Source organism: Hyla sarda, chromosome 7, assembly GCF_029499605.1.
Source record: "Hyla sarda isolate aHylSar1 chromosome 7, aHylSar1.hap1, whole genome shotgun sequence".
Taxonomy (NCBI): Eukaryota; Metazoa; Chordata; class Amphibia; order Anura; family Hylidae; genus Hyla; species Hyla sarda.
The window spans coordinates 22,125,766-22,136,500 of record NC_079195.1 but is presented as its reverse complement, the minus strand read 5'-3'; positions in this window follow the sequence as shown (position 1 = coordinate 22,136,500).

Sequence of the window (10,735 nt, the reverse complement as noted above, 5' to 3'; positions counted from 1 at the left end):
CTTCATATTAGAAAAACCCCATTATAAAAACATCCCTCCTCAAAGTATTCAAAATGACATTCAGTGCATTAACTCTTTAGGTGTTTCACAGGAATAGCAGCAAAGTGAAGGAGAAAATTCAAAATCTTCATTTTTTACACTCGCATGTTCTTGTAGACCCAGTTTTTTTATTTTTACAAGGGTTAAAAGGAGAGAAATCACCCTAAAATTTGTAATCCAATTTCTCTTGAGTAAGGATATATCTCATATGTGTATGTCAAGTGCTCTGTGGGTGCACTAGAGCTCTCAGAAGGGAAGGAGCGACAATGGAATTTTGGAGAGTTTTTCTGAAATGGTTTTTTGGGGGCATGTCACATTTAGGAAGCCCCTATGGTGCCAGAACAGCAAAAAAGAAAACACATGGCATACCATTTTGGAAACTACACCCCTCAGGGAATGTAACAAGGGGTCCAGTGAGCCTTATCACCACACAGGTGTTTGATGACTTTTCGTTAAAGTTGGATGTGTAAATGAAAAAGAAAAGAAAAAATTTTCACTAAAATGCTGGTTTTTCCCCAAATTTTACATTTTTACAAGGGGTAATAGGAGAAAATGCCCCCCAAAATTTGTAACCCCATTTCTTCTGAGTATGGAAATACCCGATGTGTGGAGATCAAGTGCTCTGCTGGCGAACTACAATGCTCAGAAGGGAAGGAGCGCCATTGATCTTTTGGAGAGAGAATTTGGTTGGAATAAAAGTCAGGGGTCTTGTGCTTTTACTAAACCCCCTTGCTCCCAGAACAGTGGACCCCCCCCCCCACATGTAACCCTATTTTGGGAACTATACCCCTCACAGAATTTAATAAGGGGTGCAGTGAGTATTTACACCCCACTGTCGTTTGACAGGTCTTTGGAACAGTGGGCTGAGCAAATTAAAAATAAAATTTTTCATTTTCCTGGACCACTGTTCCAAAAATCTGTCAGACACCTTTGGGGTGTAAATGCTCACTGTACCCCTTATTACATTACATGAGGTGTGTAGTTTCCAAAATGGGGCCACATGTTGAGGGGATCCATTGTTCTGGCACTATGGGGGCATTGTTAACACTTGTGGCCTTCAAATCCGGACAAATTTTCTTGCCAAAAGCCCAATGGCGCTCCTTCTCTTCTGAGCATCGTAGTTCACCCGCAGAGCACTTTACATCCACATATGGGGTATTGTATTTATTTATTTTTTTTGTCTTCCCATCCAACTTTAACAAAGATTCGTCAAACGCCTGTGGGGTGTTAAGGCTCACTGTACCCATTGTTACGTTCTGGGAGGGGTGTCATTTCCAAAATGGGGTCACATGTGGGTATTATGTTTTTGTGTTTATGTCAGAACCGCTGTAAAATCATCCACCCCTGTGCAAATCACCAATTTAGGTGTCAAATGTACATAGTGTACTCTCACTCCTGAGCCTTGTTGTACGTCCGCAGATCATTTCACGCCCACATATGGGGTATTTTTGTATTCAGGAGAAATTGCATTACAAATTTAGTGGATCTTTTTTTTACTTTTGCCTCTTGTGAAAATAAAAAGTATGGGGCAACACCAGCATGTTAGTGTAATTTTTTTTATTTTTTTACACTAACAGGCTGGTGTAGACCCCAACTTTTCCTTTTCATAAGAGGTAAAAGGAGAAAAAGCCCCCCAAAATTAGTAACGCAATTTCTTCCGAATACGGAAATACCCCATATGTGGCCCTAAACTGTTTCCTTGAAATACGACAGGGCTCCGAAGTGAGAGAGCGCCATGCGCATTTGAGGCCTAAATTAGGGGTTGCATAGGGGTGGACATAGGGGTATTCTATGCCAGTGATTCACAAACAGGGGGCCTCCAGCTGTTGCTAAACTCCCAGCATGCCTGGACAGTCAGTGGCTGTCCGGAAATGGTGGAAGTTGTTGTTTTGCAACATCTGGAGGCTCCCTTTTGGAAACACTGCCGTATAATACGTTTTAATTTTTATTGGTGGGGACAGTGTAAGGGGGTGTATATGTAATGTTTTACCCTTTATTTTGTGTTTCTTTAATGTAGTGTTTTAGGGTACATTTACACAGGGGGTTTACGGTGAGTTTCCCGCCAGGAGTTTGCGCTGTGGCGGAAAATTTGCCGCAGCTCAAACTTGAAGCAAGAAACTCACTGTAAACCCGCCCGTGTGAATGTACCCTGTACATTCACATGGGGGAGGGGGAGGGGGGGAGACAAACCTCCAGCTGTTGCAAAACTACAACTCCCAACATGCACTGACAGGCCATGCATGCTGGGAGTTGTACCTTTGCAGCAGCTGGAGGCACACTGGTTGGGAAACCTTCAGTTAAGTTCTGTTATCTAACTGAGTATTTTCCAACCAGTGTGCCTCCAGCTGTTGCAAAACTATTACTCCCAGCATGTTCTGATCGCCGAAGGGCATGCTGGGAGATGTAGTTATGCAACAGCTGGAGGTACACAACTACAACTCCCAGCATGATGAGAAAACCGTTTGCTGTTCGTGCATGCTGGGAGTTGTAGTTTTGCAAGATTTAGAGGGCCACGGTTTAGAAACCACCGCACAGTGATCTCCAAACTGTAACCCTCCCGATGTTGCTAAACTACAAATCCCAGCATGCACAGACAGCAAACTGCTGTGTGGGCATGCTGGGAGTTGTAGTTTTGCAAGATCTAGAGGGCCACAGTTTAGAGATCACTGCACAGTGATCTCCAAACTGTAGCCCTCCAGCTGTTGCAAAACTACAAACCCAGCATGCCCAAACAGCAAATGGCTGTCTGGGCATGCTGAGAGTTGTAGTTTTGCAACATCTGGAGGGTTACAGTTTAGAGACCACTGTATAGTGGTCTCCAAACTGTAGCCCTCCAGATGTTGCTAGGCAACTAACCGGCTTTCGTAGTCTGCAGCACGCTACACCAGGGAGCCAGCCACCCATCATCGCCACTCACCGATCACCGCCGCCGATCGTTGCCTCCGCTGCCGCCCATTCTGCCAGCACTACAGTGCCCCCGATCTGCTATTGGTCGTCGTTTCTGATCGACCAATAGCAGGGATAGGAGGGGTGGCACCCCTGCCACCTCACTCCTATGCCTTCAGGGGGATCATGGGTGTCTTGAACAACCCCGATCCCCCTTATTTTCTGGGTCACCTGGTCTCCAGAGACCCGTATGACCCGGAATCGCCGCAAATCGCCGGTGTGAATTCACCGGCGATTTGTGGCGATTGCCGACATGGGGGGGTCTCAGGACCCCCCCATTTGCACGGGATGCCTGCTGATAGATATCAGCAGTCATCCCGGTCCGGCCCCTGCCCACTGCGCGTCGTACAGGTACGCCTTGGGTCCTTAAGTACAAAGGAGCGAAGGCGTACCTGTATGCCCTGGGTCCCTAAGTGGTTAAAAGGGTACTCCGCCCCTAGACATCTTATCCCCTATCCAAAGGCGGGACCCCCGCAATCTTGGCTGCAGCACCCCAGACATGCGATACACGGAGCGAACTTCGTTCCGTGCCGGATGACTGGCTATGCAGGGCAGAGACTCGTGACGTCACGGTTACGCCCCGCTCTTAACATCACGGCCATGCCCTCTCAATGCAAGTTTATGGGAGGGGGTGTGACGGCCGTCACACCCCCTCCCATAGACTCTCATTGGGGGGGCATGGCCGTGACATCACTAGCGGGGCGCAGATGTGACGTCACAAGCCTCTGGCACTGAACCGGATGCGCTAAAATAACGCCCTGTGCAGCACAGAGATCTCAAGGGTCCTTTGGATAGGGGATAAGATGTCTAGGGGCGGAGTACCCCTTTAATCCTTAATAGCAGTGCCCTACTTTGCATCTAATCCAGGAAACCCCTTTAAGCATTCATAATTGCATTGCCTTCAGTTGCCACTAGGGGTCCTAAAGCCACATTGATTTATACAACTGCTTTTGATCCAGTGGGATCTTTCGAAATGCCCATGCCAGGGTTTGCCATCCAGTGTATCTCCAGCTGTTCTAGAACTACAACTCCCAGAAGTGCACAATATATCCCATTTGGCTTAGTGTTTCCCCTTTAATTCACAAATCTTATTTCTTTCAGTAGATTCTTCAAAAGCCGGAGGTCTATGAAAATGAGGAAGCTGGAGGAGTGAGACAGATACATTTCCATAATAATACAGACACTGTGATTTTGATTAGTAGCTATTGTTCCCCTGTAGTTCTTTAAGAATGCCATGGATGGGAAGGGCAAAAAAAGAGGAATGCTAATGATAAAAGTGCCATATACATAATGGAAACAAAAAATGCAAAAGGCTTCTTATGGAAATCATGGGCTGCTCTTTCATGGTGCTATACCCATGGTTCAATGCTAAAGTTGCATAAAATATAGGCTGCATATAATGGATATAATCAGCTTTTTATTATTCCTGGAGCTACGATTACAAAAACTAATTTGGAATCTATAAACTTTCCAGCTTTGGAGTAAAGGAGTGAAGAGATGGATGCCCGTGAGGTTCGCCACTTGGTTCTTGGATACTTTAGTTTGTACTCCTAACAAGTGTTGAATGTTATATTATTACTAACTAAACGAAACACTTATTTTTTACGAACTTTTCAGGATAAGCTGCCCTAGATATGTACATGAGGAGTAGCACTATTTTTTTACATTATGTAACTTGTATATATATATATATATATATATATATATATATATATATATATTTTTTACCAGTTTTCCTCTCTGTAGGTTCCATCTCTAATATTTACTTGTCCCTGAGCTAGTGGGTGTAGAACAGCTGCTATGGTATCTCCCATACACTGCACACACAGAAGAGGGGATCTTACTCCCCTATATCTCTATAGAACACCCTCTGAAGTAGGAGACTAGCTGCTCGCGGCGTTTCTCTCTCTGCAGCGCCCCGGTCAGACCCGCTGACCGGGAGCGCTGCACTGACATTGCCGGCGGGGATGCGATTCGCATAGTGGGACGCGCCCGCTCTCGAATCGCATCCCAAGTCACTCACCTGTCCCGGTCCCCGGCTGTCACGTCCTGGCGCGCGCGGCTCCGCTCCTTAGGGCGCGCACGCGCCAGCTCTCTAAGATTTAATGGGCCAGTGCACCAATGATTGGTGCCTGGCCCAATCAATCTAATTAGCTTCCATCTGCTCCCTGTCCATATTACCTCACTTCCCCTGCACTTCCTTGCCGGATCTTGTGTATACTTCTAACACTATGAAGTATACCACACACTGCATACACACAGAAGAGGGGATCCTGCTCCTCTATATCTTTATAAAACATCATCAGAAGCAGAGACTAGCTGATATGATGTCTCCATACACAACACACACAAAAGAAGGGATCCTGCTCCCCTATATCTCTATAGAACATCCTCAGAAGCAGGAGACTAGCTTATATTATGTCTTCATACACTTAGAAACTCAGAAGCAGCAGCACGGAGGACATAATAGAGCAGTATTGAGTAGTGAAAGCTGAAAGCAATGGAGGAAGATATAACACTTATTGTAAGGTCTGTGCTTGCCTCCCCCACAGCTGAGTCCCCCTGTTTGCTCCGGCAGGTGGTTGCTTGTTTGCCATGACTTTGCCCGACACCATGGCTGGTTGTGCAGTGACATACCCAGATCAACCAAGAGGCGTGGATGATGAGGCAATAGCATTCAGCGTTGGCGTTCACATTCTCCTATGTGAACGCCAAAACTCTCCTGAGTTTTTTTTTTTTTTACCACAGGTTCTGTATCTATTGTGTTATTGTGTATCCTGCATTTACTTCTCTGACATGTGACCTGACTTCCCTTTCTGATTTTGTACCATGCCACTATCTTGGTTTTGACTTGACTTGCCTGACTTTTCTTTATCTGCCTGTTTGTTTATTTCCTGTGTTTTGTGATGCCTTCTAGCCTGCGCCTGATTAACCCATTGTATCCTGACCTGCACCTTGGCTTTTGTACTGTGTTTGGTTTATTGTTTGTTGACATTGTTATGCCCTGCACTTTACTCAGAGTAGGTACCATCACCAAGTTGGGTTTTATCTTTTAGGGGGTTCATCAAGTAGGCAGGGAAAGTGATCATGCTAAGCACAGGGCTCCACTAATCCCTGACCGACATAACACCTAAAGATTTAAGCAGATTTTCTTAGTCTCTCTCTCTGCCTTTGTCTAACTCCAGAGCTTCTTCAGCAGCATTTTGTTTACTACTCAACTTTTCCTGATCCTGACTGTTTGCCTGTTCCCTCACCTTGCTTTTGCCTTGATTTTGTCTTGACATAAACTTGGGATTTAACCCCTGCCTGTTTATCATTCTGCTTTTGTCTTCTGATTTGGTACTGCACTCCTTTCTAGTTTGACCTGGTTTGTCCTGACACTGTTCTTTCTGATTTTGTACTGTGTTCCTCTCTAGGTGTTAACTCTCTAGGTTATTTTCGGTTTAAATCTTTGTCTTGTGATTTTGCACTTAGTCTGCCCATTTGTCATCAACCCAGTCTGTATGACTATCTTGATGACCCTGCACTTTGTTCAGTGTAAGGACCTTTGCCCAGTTGGGGGCCGAAGTTTATGTTGGATCATCCAGGTAGGTAAGGATAATGGCTCGGGTGAGCATTAGTGTGCACTGTTCTGTACTGTCGGATGTGACAGCTACATCATTGATTCTAGAACACGTGTTTACACTATCTATGACTTCTGTTTCTTCATCATTATTCTCCATAGACCCACTATACATGACGAAAACAAATCTTCACCTTGGAATTCTGCAGAGAACCAGTATAACATGTCTGCATTAGTCAAAGTCGAGCCGTCCGTCAGCCGATTTTAATAGCAAATTAACTTGACACACAAGACGTTTCCTCTCTGTGTCGCAGCCCTGGAGTTGGGAGTCGATTGGCGCAGCACAAACACCCTATAAAAACTGCAACTATAAAATCATTTTTATGCTCTATAAACATGTCGTGTTTACAAAGGAGGACGCGCGGAGAGATTAAAGCGGGATTGAGAGTGTTTTCGACAAGATAACTGCCATTCATAAGATAAGACGTATTTTCATTCTTCTAATCTTTAATAGGGTCGCTTGGGGTAGTTTACAACCTTATTAAACATTCTGAAGGATAAATGCTCATAAAGAGGCCATTACACACGTGCCGGATTAGGAGTCACATTATTTGCATTTATGTGAGAAATTAGCTTTTTTTAGGGGGGGTTGATGACTTTACATGGACCTTATAGATCTAATGACATGTCTGTTTTAGTAAGCACTTCTATTCCATACAGAATAACAAGCATCTAAAGGAGCATCCTTGTTCTGTACTCTACTCTATGCCGTGACAATTACAGTGCTCCTCAAAATGTATAATTAAAGTGTTCCTGACTGTTCTCTTTGTCAAAAGAGTAGGTCCCTTCCCAAATTAACAACACTGGACAGGGTGAAAATAAAGAAAAATGATGGCATTCATTAGGAATAATTTTCTGTATACAGTTTTAATATTAAATAGGCACTAATTAAAACAAATTTTTGCTATTATGTTTTCTATGCTTTATTTGTGCTTAAAAATGCTGCTACTAGGTGTCTCCCTACCTGTCCAGAGAAAATTTCCCCCCATCTCCTGCTGGCCTGGCAGAAGTCCAAATCAGGAAATACTGCCCTGGGCTGTGTGTAGCAGAGTGAGGGAGGAAGTTCTCCCCTATATGGCTTCAGATGATGTCATGCCTGCTGGGGAACACCCCTTCTCAGTCTGTGAATCTGACTATGTCTCCCATTTTCTTACTCTACATACCCCTTCCCTTCAAATCATACCCCTTCCCTTCAATTCATATCCCTTCCCTTCAATTCATACCCCTTCCCTTCAATTCATGCCTCTTCCCTTCAATTCATGCCCCTTCCCTTCAATTCATGCCCCTTCTCTTCAATTCATTTCCATTCTCTTCAATTCATGCCCCTTCCCTTCAATTCATACCCCTTCCCTTCAATTCATACCCCTTCCCTTCAATTCATATCCCTTCCCTTCAATCCATGCCCCTTCCCTTCAATTCATGCCCCTTCCCTTCAATTCATATCCCTTCCCTTCAATTCATATCCATTCTTTTCAATATATACCCCTTCCCTTCAATTCATACCCCTTCTCTTCAATTCATACCCTTTCCCTTCAAATCATTGGTTGAACTTGATGGGCATATGTCTTTTTTCAACCATACTAACTATGTAACTATATATCTATATCTACACAGGCATTGTAGTTTTGCAACATCTGAAGGGCCACAATTTGGTGACCGCTACTACTACTTAAAAAGCCTGGAAATTATCAAATGCAAGCTAACCCCAGAACAGGAGAGCAGCACCGTCCAGAAGGAAGTCACCAAACCCAGCAGAAGGTCAATTTGTGACTCATGACATCATTTCGGGCACACAGCAGGATATTATTCATATTTAGTACCTGGAAACGGCCTTCAATCAACCTACACCCTGTATTCCCAATGTAACAAGCGCTGTCCGTTCTGAAGCCAGCAGATTTGTTTCAGAAGTCTTGGTCATTAATCCAAAGCGTGGAACCAAAATAAATAAATAAATAAAATAAAATAAAAGCTGCCAAGGCCAAAGACTAGTAAACAATACTGAGTAAAATGTTCCCAAATCGTCAACAACACAACGCGCATGAACGGGGGCCCCGCGAAGCCTCGTCGACAGATTAAACCGCAGTCAGCGATGATAGAACACTTAATTTTCAGCATCTCCATTACCCAACTAGAAGTTCCAGTGGAGCACTTAAAGCAACACTTGCGACTTGCGCCGGAGTGCCGGCTTAAATGGGGTACGATGATCGCGGCTATTAAATGGAATTTAAAATGAATTTTTAATGATGATGGGACGCTGCCAGCACTCTCTCCCCGGGCTGATTTACACCTTAATTGGAACTGGCAGTATTGCTTAGCAGTTTAGGAATGGAAATGGAGAATATGGGCCCTGATTTCCATTAACTCACCTTAACCCTGACGGCTGGAAGGGGATTATGCTCATTAGAAGCCTTCAGAGAACCAGGATGGGGCAGGGAGGTGATGATGAGCTCACAATCCGAGCCTCGCACAATGTTTGTACAGTACTTAGTCAACGTACAACGTCTATATCTCTATACGTATTGTTCTGAAAGGATGCCTTTGAAGAGACAGGCTTGAAGGTTATTTCCCCCATTACATCGTATCGCCTGGCAAGACCACGTACAGTGATCTGTGAAATGGGATTAGAAATCTGAAGGTTCTTCCTGTCTGGAACCATCTGCAGATAATGAGCGTCTTATAACTTTATCCAGTGAAACTCTAGAAATTCCATTTTCAAAAGGGCTGGAGCTATTTCAGCACCATGGAGAGCGGCGAACGCTTCAATTCCTTGAAATGTAAAGAGCAGATTGCAAACCTGTAGCCAAATGTTGTCATATGGCTGTGAGGAGGGAAATGGACACAGATGTAGGGAATCGTCTTTTAACTCTTAGGGTTGTCAGTGTTTAAAGGGGTACTCCACTGGGAAACATAGTTTATTTTTTTTAATCAACTGGACCCAGAAAGTTAAACAGATTTGTAAATTACTTAATCCTTCCAGTACTTAATAGCTAATGTACACTACAGAGGAAATTCTTTTCTTTTTGAATTTCTTTCCAGTATGACCACAGTGCTCTCTGCTGACACCTCTGTCCATTTTATGAACTGTCCAGAGCAGGAGAGATTTGCTATTGGGATTTCCTCCTACTTTGGACAGTTCCTAAAATGGACAGAGGTGTCAGCAGAGAGCACTGTGGTCAGGCAGAAAAAAAAATTAAATAAAGAACTTCCTGTGAAGCATACAGCAGCTGATAAGTACTGTAAGGATTACGATTTTTAATTTACAAATCTGCTTAACAATCTGGCACAAGTTGATAAAAAAAAAATTCCAGTGGAGTACTCCTTAAAAGGGGTACTCCGGTGCTCCAGCTCCATTTTGTTCAGAACGCTCGGAGCCGGAGGCCGTGATGTCAAGCCACACCCCCTCCATTCATGTCTATGGGAAGGGGCGTGTTAGGTGACACGCTCCTTCCCATGGACATGAATGGAGGGGATGTGGTGTGCTGTCACGACCACTGCTGCAGGAACCTGCCGTTCATTTAGAATGCCGGGTGCTGCTAGAGATCGGAACCCCCGTGATCAGACATCTCATCCCCTGTCCTTTGGATGGGGGATAAGATGTCTAGCAGCGGAGTACCCCTTTAAACCAAAAGATCTGTGCAAATTTGCTTCACTGTCCTTGTGATATTCAGTGCATTGCATGTAGATGTGTCATCCTATTTAGGACAGATGGATATGATGTCATCATGTTTCCCAATCTATGGCTCTCTGGGTGTTTCAAAACTACAACTCCCATCATTGAAAATCCTTAATTGGAAATCTGGATATCACAGAGCAGGATCTATTTCTATAAGGACATAGTGACATCATAGAATTAATCTCTTTTGGGACAGATTGACATCATAAAGCAGGTTTTCCCATCCTGTGGCCCTCTTGGTATTGCAAAACTACAACTCTCATCATAGAGCATTTATGTTAGGATATATGGACATCATAGAAGGATCCATGTCTACTAGGACAAATAGACATTGTAGAGGGCATCTCTTTAAGGACAGATGGATCTCATGTTATCATGTTTCCAAATCTATGGCTCTCTTGCTGCTAACCTAACACTTAACGAACATCTTGCTTGGCTGAACAGTATATGTCAGC